Source organism: Leucopleurus acutus (assembly GCF_964270905.1).
Source record: "Leucopleurus acutus genome assembly, chromosome: X".
In the NCBI taxonomy this organism is placed as follows: Eukaryota; Metazoa; Chordata; class Mammalia; order Artiodactyla; family Delphinidae; genus Leucopleurus; species Leucopleurus acutus.
The window spans coordinates 10108392-10128280 of record NC_139148.1 but is presented as its reverse complement, the minus strand read 5'-3'; positions in this window follow the sequence as shown (position 1 = coordinate 10128280).

Below are 19889 nucleotides of genomic sequence, written 5' to 3'. Positions count from 1 at the left end.
TTAGTGGAAGAAGTAAGATTCAAAGCTGGCTCCCTCCGACTCTTGGAGTCATGCTTCCCTTGCCTGGTGTGAGAGCCAAAATTCTAACATGGTATCTATGATCTCAGCCCCCTGGTGTTACACCACGATTAGGTTATGTTATATGACAAAGGCAATGGATGTCACTCCCTTGATTGTGTGACATCATATGACAAGGTAGAAGGGAATTTGCAAATGTAACTGAGGTCCCAAATCAGTGAACTCTAAGTAATCGAAAGAGTGATTATCCTGGGTGGGTCTGACTTAATCAGTTGGGCATCCTCTAAAAGAGGGCTTAGGCCTTCTCTGAGTCAGAGACTCTTTCCTGATGACCTTGAAGAAGAAATCCACCATGGGTTTTATAGCTTCAAGGAAAAGAATTCTGCCCCCAAACTACTTGAACTTGGAAGGGGACACGAGCTTCCAGATGAGACCACAGCCCCAGCCGACACCCTGACTGCACCTCTGTGATAGCCTGAGCCAAAGATCTAGCTACACCATTCCCAGACTCCTAATGGATAAAAACTGTGAGGTGATAAATATGTTGCTTTAAGCCATTAAATCTGTGGTGATTTGTTATACAACAGAAGAAAATTAAGCAAAAAACAAGTATGTGAACTATCTGATGACACAAATAAAACTATCAATAAAAAGTCTGGGGCTTCCCTGGCAGTCCAGTGGTTCAGACTCCACACTTCCACTGCAGGGGGCACAGGTTCAATCCCTGGTTGGGGAGCTAAGATCCCCCATGCCACGTGGCAAGGCCCCACCCACCAAAAAAAGTTTGATACCCTATAAGGGAAAAGAATCTAAAAAGAATATATATATACACATATATGTATAACTGAATCACTTTGCTGTACACCTGAAACACAATATTGTAAATCAACTATATTTCAATAAAAAAATTTTTAAAAAGTTTGATCGCACAAATATGTAAAGAATGTATTATGTATTTATAAATTATATACACGAGATTACCCCCAAATAAAACATTAGATAGCCACATACACACACAAACCAGAAATTACAAAGTATAACCATTGTTCTTAGCCACGTCCGTCCTCCACCACTGACAAGGTTGTAACAAGTACTGAAATTCTAACCTTCGTTATCCCCTCACAAATGGACTAAAACCTGCCCAAAATAAAAGGAAGAGGCAGGCTTTTGAGAACCTGACTATAGCACTTCTAGGGGGCCATTCACGGAAGGACATAGACTCAGCCTTTTTATGGCCCCCCCCCCAAAGTATGTGTGCTTTGAGACCCTAAACATTCAAAGGTCATCGTGATCACTGCCTACACCGACCAAAGTCAGAGCTACGTGACCCCTCATCCAGCAATCAATCAGCAAGGGTTTGTGATGGCCTAGGGCTGCATGGCTCTGCTTTCAGGAAGGGAAGCATGCTACTCCAGAAAAAGCGCATTTTGGCAATAGATAAAATACGCCCTGGATCCTTGGGCTCTATCCTTCAAACATTCCCACTATGCAAAATTTAGATTTTTGATTTTTGTTTTCTACTTTCACCTCCAGATTTTAATTTCCCCCACTTATGCAAGATGCTTCGCTAGAAATTACATCACATGAGAAGTTTGGTTTGCATCCCAGGCTAGTTCATTGCAGTGATTTTGCTATGTCTACCCACTTCATGCTGGGCCTCAGTTCTCTTTCCAAAAATAGCTTTGTCTGGAAGAGGAAGCAGCAAACGTTTTCTGAAATGGGCCACACAGTAAATATTTTCTGTTTTGCAGGCCATATAGTCTCTGTCAGAGCTACCCAACTCTGCCACTGAACATGAAAGCCATAAGCAAGCTGCAAATGAATGAGGGCGCCAATCAAACTTGATTTATGAACACTGAAATGTGAAGTTCATATAATTTTTACACGCCAAGAAATAGTATTCTCCTTTTGATTTGTTTTCCAGTCCTTTACAAATACAAATGCCAGCCTTAGCATTCAGGCTGTAGAAAAACTGGTAGCTGGCCATATCTGGCCCTCAGGCCAGAGTTTGCTGACTCTGGTATGCAGAGAGATATTATCAGAGTTAATGAATTAATCGTTATAGAAGATTTTTCTCTTTTTGAAATGAAAATTTTCTGGATGAAAAAGCAGCAGTATATAGACGTGTATTAAATTAGCAAAGATGTCCTTATAGTGGTCAGGTTTACAAATCATGACACATCTTCAAAGGGGAGGCTGATTTTACTTTTGCTAAGGGAACTTGTTGTGCATTTCATTCATTCAAGAAACTCAGTCAACCGGGACGTACCTTGTGGTTCTCACAACTAAAGACCCAGGTAGTAGGTTAAAATTACCATGGAGTCCTTTGCACTATTTGACATACACACATCAGCATGTATGAAAAATAAACCATGTGATGGCAGAAGCCTTAAATGTGATTGGTGGCAATCAGCCGAGATAATCAAACCGGAAGTGACTCAACCAAATCCAGATCTCTGCCACCTTCAGATAACCATGGACAAAATTCAACTGTCCAAGTTTTCCTATGTCCTCGTTCATCACATTGAGATATACACTTTCGTTCTCAGATACAGCTGACTGTAGTGCCATGCTGGCATTATGTTACAAAACAAACAGGTATAACTTTAAAGATATAAAAGACTGGACTAGAGAGTTTGCATATTCTTAGAGAAAGCATCTCTTTAGCCAATGGGAAACATGGAGAGTGGCAATCCCATTTTCCAGAGTTCAAACTTTTAGGCACCGAATTACTATATATATATAATTTTGCCTTTTTACAAACCTCGAAAGAAAGAAGGAAGGAAAAACATGAATCATTTTTATAGAACTAGATAGAAAACTATTCTCATGATTTTGTGTTGTCCTGTTTGCATATCAGAGTTTTGCTGGATTACACCAATTTTATGCCACTGTATCCTCTACAGTGTAATGTGTTGATGGATAATGAAAAACCAGGAGTATCCACTTGGACGGTCTGGCAAAACTCAGTTTAGAGTAAATATAAGCTCTCTGGAGATATCTACCATGAGGAGTGTTCTTTTTTTTTTTTTTTTTTTAAATTCTTCCCTATGGCCTCCAAGGGCCAACTCTGTTCCGGGATCCAGGTTCCCCTCAGTCCTCCCTCAGGGCCCTCACCCTGACTCCAAGCAGGACCTAGGATTCTCTCCCGTGCCCGCCTGAGACCCCGCCCCTTACACCCCCTCCCCAGCGTCTCTGAGACCCGGATGTCAGGAAGTGCTGCACGTGCTCACCACGCCCTATGGCCTCCAAGGGCCAACTCTGTTCTGGCGCCTAGTTTTCCCTCAGTCCTCCCTCCGTGCTCTCACCCTGACTCCACGCAGGACCTGGGATTCTCTCCCGTGCCCGCCTGAGACCCCGCCCCTTATACCCCCTCCCCAGCCTCTCTGAGACCCCGCCCCTTACTCCCCCTCCCCAGCGTCTCTGTGACCCGGATATCAGGAAGTGCTGCACGTGCTCATCCCGCCCTGTGGCCGCCCAGGGCCAACTCTGTTCTGGGGTCCAGGCTCCCCTCAGTCCTCCCTCAGGGCCCTCACCTTGACTCCACGCAGGACCTGGGATTCTCTCCCGTGCCCGCCTGAGACCCCGCCCCTTATACCCCCTCCCCAGCCTCTCTGAGACCCCGCCCCTTACTCCCCCTCCCCAGCGTCTCTGAGACCCGGATGTCAGGAAGTGCTGCACGTGCTCATCCCGCCCTATGGCCTCCCAGGGCCAACTCTGTTCTGGGGTCCAGGCTCCCCTCAGTCCTCCCTCAGGGCCCTCACCTTGACTCCACGCAGGACCTGGGATTCTCTCCCGTGCCCGCCTGAGACCCCGCCCCTTATACCCCCTCCCCAGCCTCTCTGAGACCCCGCCCCGTACTCCCCCTCCCCAGCGTCTCTGAGACCCGGATGTCAGGAAGTGCTGCACGTGTTCATCCTGCCCTATGGCCTCCAAGGGCCAACTCTGTTCTGGGATCCAGGTTCCCCTCAGTCCTCCCTCAGTGCCCTCACCTTGACTCCACGCAGGACCTGGCATTCTCTCCTGTGCCCGCCTGAGACCCCCGAGGAGTGTTCTTTTTAAAGCTCATTGTTTGTTTTAATCCAATGGAAAAAAAAAAAAGATAAAAACTGAGGAATAAGATCTATAAAGAAAAAGCACAAATATTAAGAGTGGCAAATGGAAAAGGGCAGTCAGGGGATGAACTGAAAGCCAAGTTCAACTTTCAGATCGTCCTGGCAAAACTGTCATTAAAGTGAAGGATTAAGGCCCACCTGAGCACAATATCTTAAACTCAGTAAGTCTTAATGAAAAATCTACTAGTATATGTCCTTACAGTGCTTTCAAATACAGTTTTCTGTTTATATGACTACAGATACACACGTGAAAAATACAGAAAAGTACAAAGAAGAATATACAATTAAAAACCGAATCCACCACCTATTACTAATGCCTTCTGTTTTTAAGGAGAAGGGCTACTATTTTCATTATTGCAACAAAAATTTCAAACTTTTTGAACTATAACAGTCAAATAAAATTAATAACCCAACATCTAACTATAGAACTATGGAAACTCTAATCTAGAAAAGTCATGACATGACCAAGACCACCCAGATTCTCATATGTCCAATCAGGATAAGAAATTAGTATTCTCTAACTTATAGCCTAGTTCTTAAAGGGCAAAATCTTTCAGGCAGTAATCCCAAGCAAGAACCAAAATTTGTCCTCAGCCCTGGAAGAGCTGTGATTTACAAAATACCAGCTTCTTTGTAAGATGAGACCTTGATGCCGAAAAGAATTAGTGTTCCTTAGGTTTTGTAGCGCTCTAATTAAAGAGGAGTTTTAGACTTACCCCCCAGAGGTTTTAATATTGTTACTTTAATTTATAGCTGTTCTTTAATTTTAATAGTCAAATGAAAGTTTTAATTATAGTCAAGCAGGTCTTCATATGGAAAGATGGCACTGCTGACTCACCTTCCAGAGACCACGTGTTTTCAGTTATTTTCTGGGGGTGGAGGTAACCGCACTGAATATTTTACCCATCCTGGTTCAAACAGCATACATTTGTCCAAGATCTCTCTAGACAAAGCTAGGACCGAGACCACATCTACAGAAATACACAGAATTAAGCTGCCATGTCAAATCAAGAGCCTTGATTTTAGCTGCTTTATACACCAAGCAGCCTGTCATAAGCTGTTACAAACAGAACACTTCCTTATGTTAACAGATGGTCTGTGTACTAACAAGATATGAGGAGTACTGAAATGTTAAAAACAAATCTAGGGCTTCCCTGGTGGCGCAGTGATTAAGAATCTGCCTGCCAAGGCAGGGGACAAGGGTTCGAGCCCAGGACGATCCCACATGCCACGGAGAAACTAAGCCCGTGCGCCACAACTACTGAGCCTGTGCTTTAGAGCCCACGAACCACAACTACTGAGCCCACGTGCCGCATCTACCGAAGCCCCGCGCTCTAGAGCCCGTGCTCGGCAACAAGAGAAGCCACCGCAATGAGAGAAGCCCGCGCACCGCAATGAAGAGTAGCCCCCACTCGCCGCAACTAGAGAAAGCCCGCGCGCAGCAACGAAGACCCAACACAGCCAAAAATAATAAATTAAAATAAATAAATTTTTTTAAAATCTAAAAAAAAAAAATCTAGGTCGAATACTTGGTAGCCAATTAAAAGATGTTATCTTTTGTTGTTTTTGTTCACTTTCTTTCAATAAACTTTATATTGTTTGTCACAACTAAGAAACTAACAAGGCTACGTTACTGTTAACTAAAGCAAGACTTCATTCCAATTTCACCTGTTTTTCCATTCAATGTCCTCTTTCTGTTTGAGAATTCAATCCAGGATTCCACATTGCGCTTAATCATCAAGTCTTCTTAGTCTCCTCTGGGCTGACAGTTTCTGCATCTTTCCATATTTTTTCATGAACTTGACAATTTCCAGTAGTGTCAGCCAGGAATTTTATACAATGTCCCTTCATTTGGGTTTGCGTGATGTTTTTCTCATTAGACTGAGGTTATGTTATGCATTTTGGGAAAGTGCCAAAGTTCCCTTCTCTTCATAACATGTCAGCAGGTACCTGATATCTACGTGACATCACTGAGGATGTTACCCTCCATCACTTGGTTAAGGTGCTGTCTGCCAGGTTTCTCCACTATAATATTGCTGTTTTTCCCTTCCCTGTCCATACTCTATTCTTTGGAAGGAGTCACTAAATCTAGCCCAGTGTGGGTGGGAGCTGGGGAGGGATTAATCTTGCCCTCTTGCAATTCAGTTTTTTTTTTTTTTTTTTTTGCGGTACGCGGGCCTCTCACTGTTGTGGCCCCTCCCGTTGCAGAGCACAGGCTCCGGACGCGCAGGCCCAGCGGCCATGGCTCACGGGCCCAGCCGCTCTGCGGCACGTGGGATCCTCCCAGACGGGGGCACGAACCCGCGTCCCCTACATCGGCAGGCGGACTCTCAACCACTGCGCCACCAGGGAAGCCCAATCTTGCCCTCTTGGATGGAGAGTATCTAGATACATCACTTGGAATTATTCTGTAAGGAAGATGTGTCTCTTCTCCCCTACGATGTTATTATCTCTTCATGCCCAAAGCATGGTGACCAGGCAAATTTTCATTCAGAGAAAACTTCTTTTGAAACTCAGCAGTTCATTAGAGAGCCATTATGATGAACATCAATTGTTGCCAGACACTGAATGCTCTGTTTTTAGGAAAATTTCACCTCGCCATCTAGGAGAAATGAGACATTTCACTGTCTAATTAACAGTGAACTTGAGGTGGAATAAGAAACAAGAGAGTAGGGAAAAAAGGAGTGAAGAGGGTGGAAAGGAGAAGAAAAAGGGTCAGGCCAGCTGAAGTGCCCACCCACTGGTATAATGAGTTATTCCCTGCCACGTATGCCCACTCAGCGGGAGGGAATTCCTCCCAGGTCACTAGCTGTTCAGGTCAACTTACCTAGAGACAGGTTTTTGCCTGGTTATTAGTCCACTAATCAACAGCCATTACACCTTATGCATTTGATGCAAATGTATGCATCTCTGACTTGTAACAAAAACGGTTTTACTTGGGTGTCAGTCTACCCAGTCTACCACTATGGATAAACTCTACCTGAAATGATTAAGTGGTTTAAATAATTATAATCAACTACACGTATTATCATGGATGCACAAGTTTAGCTTTGTTCACCAAGCCCTTTCATTGACTGGGAAAATGTTTTCTGATATATGACAGGTCAACATCTTGGTTCTCTTGTCTAGATTCCTTTTATTTCCTCTTTCTCATTTTGTTTTTGCTGTTCTCCCTTTCTTATGTATTTTTCCAGGGGATTTTACAGATTTCTTAATAGATTTTTCACCAGAGCTTTACTATCCTGGGGAACCTCTCTGCAAATCCTGTTTTCTTTTACCCCTTTGTACCCCCATGGAAGACATGGGCTACTTGCCTTTAGAACTCTGCTGACTTTTGGCACCTGCAGAGTTACACACAGACACCCAGCCTCCACCCCCCTCCCCCGTGTGGGAAGTGGTTCTAGACTTCCCTTTTAAACTAGCAGGTGCCGTGGTCAGAGGAAATCCTGTCATCTGGTGAGGGAAAGACTAGTGACTTGGCTGCATCCCACCTGGTGAACCATCTGGCTGAAAAGGCAACAAATCAGTCTCTGGGAGGATGCCTGGTTTTGTCCCTTTAAAGCATCCCTACGTGGCCCACGTTATAGGATCCAAGGAGCCACAACACCCAACGTTTATGGTCAGCAATGTGATAATTATGAAGACTTTGATTCTATTAGATCAGAATACATCTCCATCCTCCCAACGTGGAAAGTGGCAAAGAAGTTGACTGACTATTCACAGTCAGGGCCAAGTAAGTAGCGAGAGAAACAAACAAGGAGACAGAGCAAGGTAGAGGATGCAGAGATAAGCTGCTGCCAGTGGATGATGCTCGCAACTGAAAACAATGTTTTAAGTAATGAACGAGTTGTGGATCTAGATGCCAAAGTACAGGAAGTGCAGACCACATGATGAGCTGCACCATTCAGTAAACAAATCCAGACTGTGAGAAACTTTACAAGTCAAATACCCCAGGTACTTCAACAAAAAGAAACTGTAAGGAAAGGGAAGCACCAGAGGGGGGATCTGCAGATGAAAAGACACAAGTTTTAAAAAATGACTCAGACTCAATTTGCATTAAGTTAGAGTATAGCACCTAGGGGTGCACACCCAAATGATAAAACCATAAGAAAATGAAAGCAAATTATTAGTATAAATGTACAGAAGGGGTTCATTTGGGGGTGCTGAGACTGGAATGGAGCCCAGGTAGGCTCCTGGGGTAGGTGGCCAAGTTCTATTTCTTGACCTGAGTTTCCATTAGAAGAGTTGGATGTTTGCCTCATAATAACGCATTAAACTCTATGGTTGTGGGTTTTTGTAGTTTCCTTTTTTCAATTTTACAATAAAAGGTTAAAATGTCTCTAGTTACCAATAATTATAACTTGGGAGGTTGCACATTTACAAATCCCTATCTCTGCCTTCTCTTGAATAATTGGAAGACTTGGCAACACTGGATCCGTGTTTCCTTATGGTTAAGTGGCTTGAGCTAAGAAGGGGCTGCTTCCTCTCTCGACAGAGCTTGACCTCTCCAGTTATTTATGTGACCTGTGCTGGGCACCTGTAAACACATGAATCTGTGACCCCTGGGGTGGGGAAAACTAGCTCTTTCCTACACCTTTCACTGGCAAGATTCCTATACGTTGTACATAAATTCAATAGAAAACGATTCAACTCACATTTCTCAAGCACGTAGTCCACAGAGCTCCACGCTAGGATCTCTTCTGTCCCTCTCCAGCCCAGGAGCCTCCAATCTGGGGGAGGGAAATCGAGATTTAGGTAATTACCCTACTCCAGAGAGGGGTAGACTCTAAGTCTTCATAGAAAGTACCAGCAGAATGCAGTGGGGATTGCAGGAAGACAGAATCAATGTGAGCGAGGATCTAGGGAGACTTCTTGGAGGATGTGAAAGGACTTGGGCCTTGGAAGGTAACTGGGATGAGGCTGGGGCATGGAGGGAAGAAAGAGTCTGATGGAAGGGAAAGTCTGAACCCAAGGACACGGCTGGAGGTTGTAGAGCAATGTTTGGATTAGATTCCCAGTGCTGGTGAGTGATGGATGTGACTGGTGAGTCACAAGATACAGCTGACTTGTCAAGTTACTTGAATGATAATGATGCCATTGACCAAGTGGGGAGGACAAGTTCTGTAGACAGGATGACTTTAAGCGATGATCACGTGGAGATGTCTAGCCAGATGGAGCCCGAGAGAGAGTCAGATGGAATCCAAAGGAATCCTAGAGTCATCAGGTTAAAGAAACTTACTAGGTAAAGCCATGGGGAAAGGAAGAGCATAGACAAGGAAGAACGCAGACGAGGAAGAGTGTAAGCTCAAGGTTGGCTCATTGCACAAACCAATATTTAAGGGATAGTAGAAGAAGTACAGCCAGAGAAAAAAATGAGTGAAGAGAAGCAGGAGAATTTAGGACCAGGGGAGACACTGGAATGACCATCCAAATAGTGACAGGTGGATGAGAGATGAAATTTTCCAGGATGAGGGAGGACAGACCTTGTCTACTTGGCCATTTAGATTAAAAAAAAGGGAAAGGCTATTTGGACATCCATGAGAAGTAGCCATTTATTTTTCCTAACTAAGCAATGTCATTTATTCTCATGCAGATTTTCTTTAAATTTAAAAATAACTGTGTTGACAGGTTTGTTGCATCTTTACATTTCCTAAGTTGATATTTTTGATTAATTTCAATGAAGCATCTTCTACATTCTATGTCAATAGAGGTGTAAAGCCCTCAAGAAGAGTTGAGAAGAGATGGCCAGTAACCATCATTTTCTTTTTTTTTAATTGAAGTATAGTTGATTCACAATGTTGTATATGCCATCATTTTATATTTCCACCATAAAGATGGTACCTGTAACATAATCAACCTCGAGAGCATAGATTGTAGTAAAATGTAGTAAAATAATTAGGCAGTGATGAGTCATGAGTATCTATGACCTTCACTTTTAATATAATTTATTTTGTTGTCCGTTTATATCATTTAATTTTTAATAGTGGCTGTGTTTAGCAAGCAGCTCTCAAGTTTCTAAAAAAAGTTTAACATCTGGAATGGCTCACAAAAAACTGGTAACTAGCTACTTCGGGAACATGGGCTGGAGGTTCGGAGAACTTTTTCATTCACTCTATTCTATACTGAGTGATTTATTTTAAATAAACAGATGTGTATTACTGTATAATAATTTTTAAAGTTTAAGAATACCATATTAAATACCAGTTGTGTAACGAGAGGAGAGTTAAAAATATATATTTGCTTTCACGTATACGTTGGAGGCTAAACAAGAAACTAGTAAAGAGAGCAAGGGAAATCTGTTGAAGGGGAATATACTTCTCATATTGTTTTAATATTTGAACCAGATAAATGTGTTCTCTGTTCAAACAATTTTAATAATTAAAAATACTTTTAGCAGTGGGGGAGGGATGGATTGGGAGTTTGGGATTAGCAGATGCAAACTATTACATAGAGAATGGATAAACAACAAGGACGAACTGTATAGCACAGAGAACTGTATTCAATATCCTGTGATAAACCATAATGGAAAAGAATAAGAAACAGAATGTATACATATGCATAACTGACTTACTTTGCTGTACAGTAGAAATTAACACAACCTTGTAAATCAACTATACTTCAATGAAATAAATTTTAAAAATAAAAACTACAAATAAAAATACTTTTAAAAGGTCAACCTCGGGCTTCCCTGGTGGCACAGTGGTTAAGAGTCCGCCTGCCCATGCAGGGGACGTGGGTTCATGCCCCGGTCCGGGAAGATCCCGCATGCCGTGGACCGGCTGGGCCCGTGAGCCATGGCCGCTGAGCCTGCGTGTCCGGAGCCTGTGCTCCACAACGCGAGAGGCCACAACAGTGAGAGGCCCGCGTGCTGGAAAAAAAAAAAAAAAAGTCAACTTCTATCCCCCATGTCCCCAAAATGGGAGAAAATTTGTACTGTTTATGATTACATACTGGAGACTCTGCCTCTCCTGAGGACATGCTCCCACTGAAAGCAGAGACTTTTTCCTGGTTTCCATGACAAATATGTGGCCAGGGCATCTTGAAAATGAACCTGGGAGTGACTCACTGTCCAGATAGGCAGCTGCATCAACACCGGCCTCACGACTCAGATAGGTAGGGTGCCACGGCTATAAGCAAACAGCAGTATTCAGGTGAAGACATTTTTTCCAGGTAGAAAGTGGAAGAGAGCCAGACATTCTTGAAGCTCTATCCATCCATTATTCCTCTCATACTAGTGTTGGAAATGTGTGTTTGACTAATCAACAGGTGATGTTTGTTCAAGGACTGCTGAAAGGCAGGCACCTGACCGAATTCAAAGCCCAAATTCTGAAGCCACTTCCTGGTTCTCAAAGAGCAGAAACTTCTTCCCGCGGCGCAGAAGCAGAAGTGCTGAAGGCCGCGCCCAATGATTCCAGTGGTGCACAGTTTTCCTTTATCACGCCAACGTCTGTTGTCCATCAGGAGCCCGAAAAGCATCTGCCTCTCCCGTCCTTCTACAAGCCCTTGCTGGAGCCACTAATGACGAAAAATTTCTCTTCCAATCAGGGGAACTCCATGAGATGTGCGGTTGATCAAAATTAACGTTAAAGATCTAGTTTGAATTGAATGGGAATGCGATTTACACATATGCCTCTGTATTCTTTTGAAAAAGCACAGCCGTGACACGTGAGAGTGTTGATTGCAAACAAGCCCTAAGATGACTCTTAAAGATGAAATGACAGCACAGGCCTGCATCAGCCGTATCTTTTTTTTTTTTTAAGATTATTTTACTTTTTAAAATTTATTTATGTTTGGCCGCTCCTGCGGCATGTGGGATCTTAGTTCCCCGACCAGGGATCAAATCCACATCCTCTGCATTGGAATCGCGGAGTCCCAGCCACTGGACCGCCAGGGAAGTCCAGCCATATCTTTTTTCTTTTTTTTTTTTTTAATTTTTATTTTAAGGAGTTCCCCGATGGTCTAGTGGTTAGGATTCGGTGCTTTCACTGCAGAGGCCCGGGTTCAATCCCTGGTCGGGGAACTGAGATTCCACAAGCCGTGCAGTGCAACCCCCAAAGAATTTTCTAAAATACCATATTGGAGTATAGTTGATTTACATGCATCAGCCGTATGTTGACAGGGCCTTTGAAAAGATTCCCTATAACATGACATCTCTACAATGTTGAGTCTCGTCAAGCAGAACAAGCCCACAGGCCTACATAAATGAGTTGCTTTTATTTTCCATTTTGTTGGCATATAAGTTTCGAAATGGCATTCATTGGTTTAGACGTCTAAGGTGGAACACATAAAAATCATGTTCACGTTAGAAGGAATGACAGAGTTAGAGATTCGCCTTTTTGCTGACATCATAGATAGCACGGGTTCGGACAAGCATCACCCATAAATGCTGAAACCACGTGGTAAAAGTTTGATGAGATACAGGAGACCTGAGTCTCAAAGTATCTCCCCACAGGTTATTAATGACAAAGGGAAAACGCTAGTTTCCCAGCAGAGAAAGCTGGTGGCAACCCTGGGAACAAGCGGTCCCTCGTCACCATCAGCAATGGCACAACTGGACGTCACGTGCCTCTCCTGTGAAACACCGAGGACACGACATCCCTCACCGGGCGCTCCTACCAAAATGATCGGATTCTACCCGTGAAAAAACAGGAGGCAAACCCAACTGAGAGAAAGTTGACAAACCAGCTGGTCTGTATTCTTCCGAAATGTGAGAGACAAAGAACAGCTGAAGGCTGGTTTCAGATTAAAGAGGCACAAGAACTAAATGCCTCTCGTGAGCCTGCACTGGATCCCGGTGAGGAGGGAAAAAAAGGCTGGCAAAGACATTAACGGAGCAACTGGCAAAATTCAAATCTGGGCTTCAGCTTCGATGATAATAGCAGTACACTGGATGGTCCATTTCCTGAATTCAGTCTTGGTACTGTGGTTCTGTAGGAGAACGTCCTTATTATAAAAGCCACCATGTATTGAACACCTTTAACGTACGAGGTGCACGTATTTCTTTCAACCCTCAGGAGAAGCCCACACGTTGGGACCCCTTCCCCACTTTGCAGAGGAGAAAAGAGAAGCTCAGAGCAGTTATGAAGCATATGCAAGGCTGCACAGCTAATAGGGAGCTGACCAGGAACAAGAGACAAGTCCAGTGGTGATGGCATGGAAGACTGTATCTTGTGTCTATTAGCACCTGGGAGGCTGGACAAAGGAATGGAAAACAGAGGCTCTTGGAGGAGTGTCAGAACTGGGGTGTACAGGGCGACTTGGGAAGGGCCTGGGGAGGTGAGACTTTTAAATCAATGCCAAGTGATTGACGAGTAGTGGGGGCTAGACTGAGAAAAGGCAGGAAACGAGGCCATGAGGAGGCAGGAGGCTGGGGGATGGATGTCTTGATAAATGTGCCTCTGACTCACACTGAGAAAACATCTTACATCACAGGCTGGTTAAACACACATACACACTCTCACATAAATAACTGAAACAAAGTTTGATTAAACAGTAACCTACCTTTACCATGCAGGACAGCCTGGTCCTTCCCGTTCTGTTGCTCTTTAGTGATTTGTTTTGGCTTGTTCAGTTTTTTTGCTTTGCTTTGTTTTCCATGCTGGCAAGAATCAACTAAACTGATTTCCTGAAACTGGAAGGGGACAGGGTGGCTGTGGTTTGAAAACCAGGCTCTAGGGTGTGGCCCAAGCTTGAGGGGGCGCTGGATTGGGGGAGTCAAGGTTAGAATGGCAGTCAGCTCTCTAGTTTGGAGACCACCCTTTCGCCTTTCTTTCCTCAGCTAAGCCTAAGCCCCTCACAGCTCTGTTTGCCTGGTCCTGTGATCCAAAGCCTTAACCACGCCTGCACCCTAATGAAGCCCTAATTGGAAACACCTGTAGTACCAAGCATGGCAGCAAGGCCCCAAGTCACAACTGGCCTTGGTCAAGCCAAATACCTGAGAAATTCTAAACATACATAGACATCAACATACATAGGCGTCAGCTTCCAGGAGAAGAGGAAAGAAAATACATCATAGCTGTTTCAAGGGGATACGGTCAAAAGCGTTGCCTTCCTTGGGGCAGGCAGTCCTTAATGTCTGGGTTAGCGTCAATTGACCTCACCTCTTTCCGATCTGAATAATTAATTCTTTGCTACTTGGGTTGAGGACCTAAACAGATGGACTTTTTCGCATCCATCTCTCCTGACGAGAAACTTCATAACCTATTTCAGAAAAGCAGGCCTGAGTAGATGAAGGTTCAAAACATTAGTTGCCAATATGTTTGTTCTTGGTACATGTACGTATTCACGCATCTCTGTGATAACATGGGGCTTTTAAAGAGAAAGTCAGTGGAATCTTCGAGGAATACTTTAGGCATATCTGTTTGGCTTCAAGAATTTATGTTTGGATATAAGAACTCACGGTGCTTTTGTCTTCCTAGCTGAAGTTAAACAATAATTTTTGAAATGATAACGTCAGGGTTACATATTACAATCCTTTCTTCAAATAACCCAGTTTATATTCTTTTTACTTTGTTGTTTTCTTTTTAATTTTCATGACTGGCCTCTCCAATTACTTCTACTACTATATTTACTTATTTTCCCAGATGGTGTTTTGCATTTGCCTGGTGGACATTTCCAATTACTGTACCAGAACAATTGTTTTATCCTATGACCACCTGTGTTCCTCACCTCTGTCATCATAGTAAACATACAACCAATCCCAAACCTTTGCTGTTCCTTCCATTCCATTCCCCTTGGTCCCCACTCACTCACAGCTCCTAGAAGTTTCTTCTTAGGACTCCTTATATCATGGAGTAAGTTTCTGATAAATATGAAAAAACTGCAATTATCCTCTCTCCTCCCACAAACCCACTTCTTCAGTAAAATGTCTCTGCCCACAGAGCTGATCACCAGTTTACCACTTCAACCATTGTGGTGTAACTAGATCTATGGGTCATGATTCCTAGTGGGTTAGATGGTGGCCCCCCAAGAGCTCTATCCCCGTCAAATCCCTGGAACTTGTGAATATTGACTTACTTGGAAAAGGAGTTTTTGCATATTTAAGGATCTTGTGATGAAACCATCCTGGATTGCCTGAGTGGGCCCTAAATCCAATGGCAAGTGTCCTTAGAAGAGAAAAGAAGAGGAAAAGACACGGAGAAACTCATACATGATTGAAGACTAGCTTTTTTTTTTTTTTTTTTTTGCGGTACGCGGGCCTCTCACTGTTGCGGCCTCTCCCGTTGCGGAGCACAGGCTCCGGACGCGCAGGCTCAGAGGCCATGGCTCACGGGCCCAGCTGCTCCGCGGCATGTGGGATCTTCCCGGACCGGGACACGAACCCGCGTGCCCTGCATCGGCAGGCAGACTCTCAACCACTGCGCCACCAGGGAAGCCCTGAAGACTAGCTTTTAAAGTACAAACTCTAGGATAAGGCACTGCAAACCTCAGAGATCCCACCAAAAAAAAAAAAAAAAAAAAAAAAGTCATTTTAACCATTTCAAATATATTAACCCTCTGTCCACACCAGTATAAAAATTGGAAGCAAATCAACATGAAAAGTGTTTCCAATATGGAGGTGTGACAGCCTGTCTTGTTGAAATGTAGACCAATGAAAGTCTGATTTATTACCTTCTCATACTCAGTTAATGTCACATGGATAATCTGCTTTGTCGATGACAAGTATGGGTAGCCACTTCTTTGCCCTACCCTCCAGGTAGCTTCATTCCGAACAGGAAGAATCTACAAACTGTCGTAAGTGCGCTAAGGGATTTTACTTCTGATAGCTCCTAGTTGCCAAAGAGCAGTTAATAAACTCCTTAGCCAAGCAGGAGGGCCCTTTACAATCTGCTTGCCGTGGATGTCCCAGCCCAAAGTATTACCTGGCAAACATGGAGCTCGGTGAATTTTTTGGGTAAACGAACCGATCTATGGCTCATGCTGTATGTGGCTGTTCGCTCACACGGGTCTGCCTCTCCCATCAGGCCCGGCTCTGATTCCAATTCCTATCCCCAGCAGCTAGGAAAGAGCTGGGTACACAGGAGATGCTCAATACATGTTTGCTGAATAAATAATGATTTTTTTCCACCCTCCATGCAAGCCATGACATTTGGTTGAAATAAATGGATGACAGTCGATATATATAATATTATGTATATATAAATAGTATATATATTTAATTTTACGAAATATTTTTGTTTCTAGATTGGGAAAACACTATCACAAGGTCTCTGTGTAGCCAAAGGGTATCCAAAGGGTATCAGCCACTTACAGAGCTCAGTATGGTAATGAGGAAAGGCATAATTTCCTGTGGCTTGACAATAATGGGACAGGAATAGCTCCAACTGCTTTGAATAGATCATGAACGTAACCTGTCCCTCTCTGTTGAGGCTCAAAGCTCTGGAGTCCTACTAAACAGAAGTGACCCAGCCGTCCGTCAGCCAGGTGCTAGGCTTACAGATATCCTCACGTGGTCGCCATTTTGCTACATTCTCTGCGGATTTCAAAATTTGAATGACTGTTTTTGCCTCTGACAATCTTAGTCAAATTGGAGAAGGAAGGTTGACAGAGGAAGGGTAAGGATTTAGCAATAAGAAATGTTTCTCTGGACAGACATAAGAAACAAACTATGGTTACCAAAGGAGAAAGCTGGGGGGAAGGGAGGGGATAAATTAGGAGTCTGGGATGAACAGATGCACACTACTATATATAAAATAGATAACCAACAAGAACCTACTGTATAGCACAGGGAATTCTACTCAATATTTTGTAATAATCTATAAGGGAAAAGAATCTGAAAAAGAATAGATATATATGTATATATAACTGAATCGCTTTGCTGTACACCTGAAACCAACACAACATTGTAAATCAACTATACTTCAATAAAATAAAGTTCAAAAAAAAAGAGAAGTGTTTCTCTGGAAATCCAGCATCTCAATGATAAAATCCTAGAAAAAGATAGATTTTAAAATAATACCCAGGCAGTCCATTCCTAAGTCTTGGGCATTCCTCATAAAGGACTGTCAAAAGATAAGAGGCAGGAGTTATTATGCCCAATCTTTCTATGCTGATAAAATTTTTGATTGTGATGCAAAGAATCAGGTGGTTTCCATCAAATGTCACTCACCGTTGAGTTTTCGAAGAGATTTGAATGGAATCATTATAGAGACATTTGGAAAAAAGTCCACACCAAAGCAGAGCAGAGATCTTCGCACTCATTTGAAAATACAAAGCCCTTAGGTTTGACATTCACCCTAAAAATGGAAAAGAGTAACTTCTTAGCATTTTCCACTCAAGTTTAGATGAAAAGGGCATCTTAAGCCAAGGGAAGACACGCAAGGGCAGGGACTACACTTTTTTTTTTTTTTTTTTTCCGGTACTTGGGCCTCTCACCGCTGCGGCCTCTCCCGCTGCGGAGCGCAGGCTCCGGACGCGCAGGCCCAGCGGCCACGGCTCAGACCCAGCCGCTCCGCGGCATGTGGGATCTTCCCGGACCGGGGCACGAACCCGTGTCCCCTGCATCGGCAGGTGGACTCTCAACCACTGCGCCACCAGGGAAGCCCAGGGACTACATTTTATTTACGACTCTCTCTGTGGCAAATAAAATACCTGGCATGTACTGGGCAGGCAATAAACACCCGTGGAGTGAACGAATGACCCAGTGCTCTGGCTTATTAATATGTAGTTGACTGTAAGCGTTGATTCAAAATCAACACATCAAGGATGGTGGCAAATTAGCATTCAAAGCTCTTTAAATATATCTGTAAAAGAATTCTTAAATTTCACAAATGGAGATTCCATATTACCTGTGAATTTCCTTTTACTATATTTAGGTGGATATTAGCAATAAGTATGGAGAAGAATGTCCCTGTATAGTCTCCTTGATTAAAATATATATATATATTAAATATATATATTTTAAAAATTGTGCTATCATGATATTCACATACTCAAAAGTATGTTCAAAAACATGTTAAATGAGGTCCCCATCAATTAAGAGGGGAAGAGAGTCTGTTGAAGCTCTAGTATTGGTCCACTACTATGCAAGGCATACTATTGGGTGTAGAAGAAAAAATACACAAATGTGGAGCTTCCCTGGTGGCGCAGTGGTTGAGAGTCCGCCTGCCGATGCAGGGGACACGGGTTCGTGCCCCGGTCCGGGAAGATCCCACATGCCACAGAGTGGCTAGGCTCGTGAGCCATGGTAAATATAGGTCTTAGAAACGTATCTTCTTCTTAGCTTATTTCATGGCACATCTGTGTCTTAAATTTCTAATTTAGGCCCTTCTCCTTACGTGCAAATAAAATATAGTTGAACTTCAAATTGATGTTTCATTCTCTTAGATTGGTGTGTAAGCCACTCTCAAAAAGTGTGAAGCGCTTTCAATGCTATGAAACAATGTTTTCAGTTTGCATTATTGAACTAAAAAAAGGCTCAAGATTTTTCTTTTTCTTTTTTCGGCCATAATGTTGTTTCTAAAACGTGCTGCTCTTTCTAGTAAGCACAAAATTGGCCCCATATGTTTAGAAAGAATAGAAAATTATTTCATTTTGTGTCTTGAGGTGTTAAGATGCTTCTTTAGGGAAATAAAGAGATCTTCCCGGTATATTTCAAGGAGATATTATCTAACTCACAGGACTGTGGGAGGGGATGCAATGATTATCAGGGGTGGAAGAGACCCTGCACCGGGGAGGGTTTGTTAAGACTTCGTATGCCTCCCCCCAGCTCCCCCATATACACAATCCTCAGAGATACAGCCCCAAAGCTATGCTGCTCTCCTGGAAGAATAAAGTAGCTTGAAAATTCCATCCATCGGAAGACTGAAAAGTGTGGCTGTGATGGTTGAGGAATTTGTGAGGTTTAGAAATGAAAAGACTGTCCCAAACAAGCCTCTTTTACTTCCTCTCTTTTTGCTTTATTCTTCCTGCTCAATTCAAAGTTTGCTTAAGTCCCAGCCCAGACCGGACTGTATGACCTTCGGCTTGAATATAAGCTCCCTTGGCCTGTTTCCTCCTGGGGGTTTGCGGGGGGGAGAGGGTCGAAGATGCGGTGGCTAGGGTCTCCTGCAATTGGAAGGATCCCTCATTCTAACGGTGACCCTCAGGTCCCCTTCGTGCTTGTGAAAAACATTGTCCACTCGAAACTCCTCAATAGCAGAGGTATAAATCCCCATACTGATTCATAAATACTCCAGCCATCTGGGAAGACCCTCTCTTGGGAAGAAAAAAGAACTCTCTTCCCCCATCAAAAAAAAAAAAAAAGCAGCCTCTCCTCCCCACTCCCACCCTGCAACCGTGTCCAGGTGCAGCAGCGAGGTGTATACAACGTGATACATGCAGAAGCTTGTCAATTTCCCCATACCACACACCAAGCGCCAATCCTTACCAGATTTTTCATTTTCTTTCTTTTTTTTTGGGGGGGGGCTACGTTTGAGCTTTGTCCTCCCAGGAGAAAGGTCTTCTCTCCCATCACTTGATTTCATGATTCACCCCTTTCCCCTTAACGCTCACTTTTATTTAAAAACTGAGGAACAGTCGAGTTGTGTGCATTCCTTACAATCTGATTTCATCTCTGCATTGTTTGAAAAATGCACAGAGCAAACAGCTACGTGGGCTTGGTTTATCTTTGTGCCATGGACATTTTCATTTTGCCCACACCCTTCCTTACAGGCAGGAGGAGAAAATGCAGGGCTGGAGGGCCAGGCTCCACCTTGAGAAGGCTCCCAGACCTCTGTGTGCTCATTGCTCTTTTCTCGATGAATCCAGCAGGCAGAG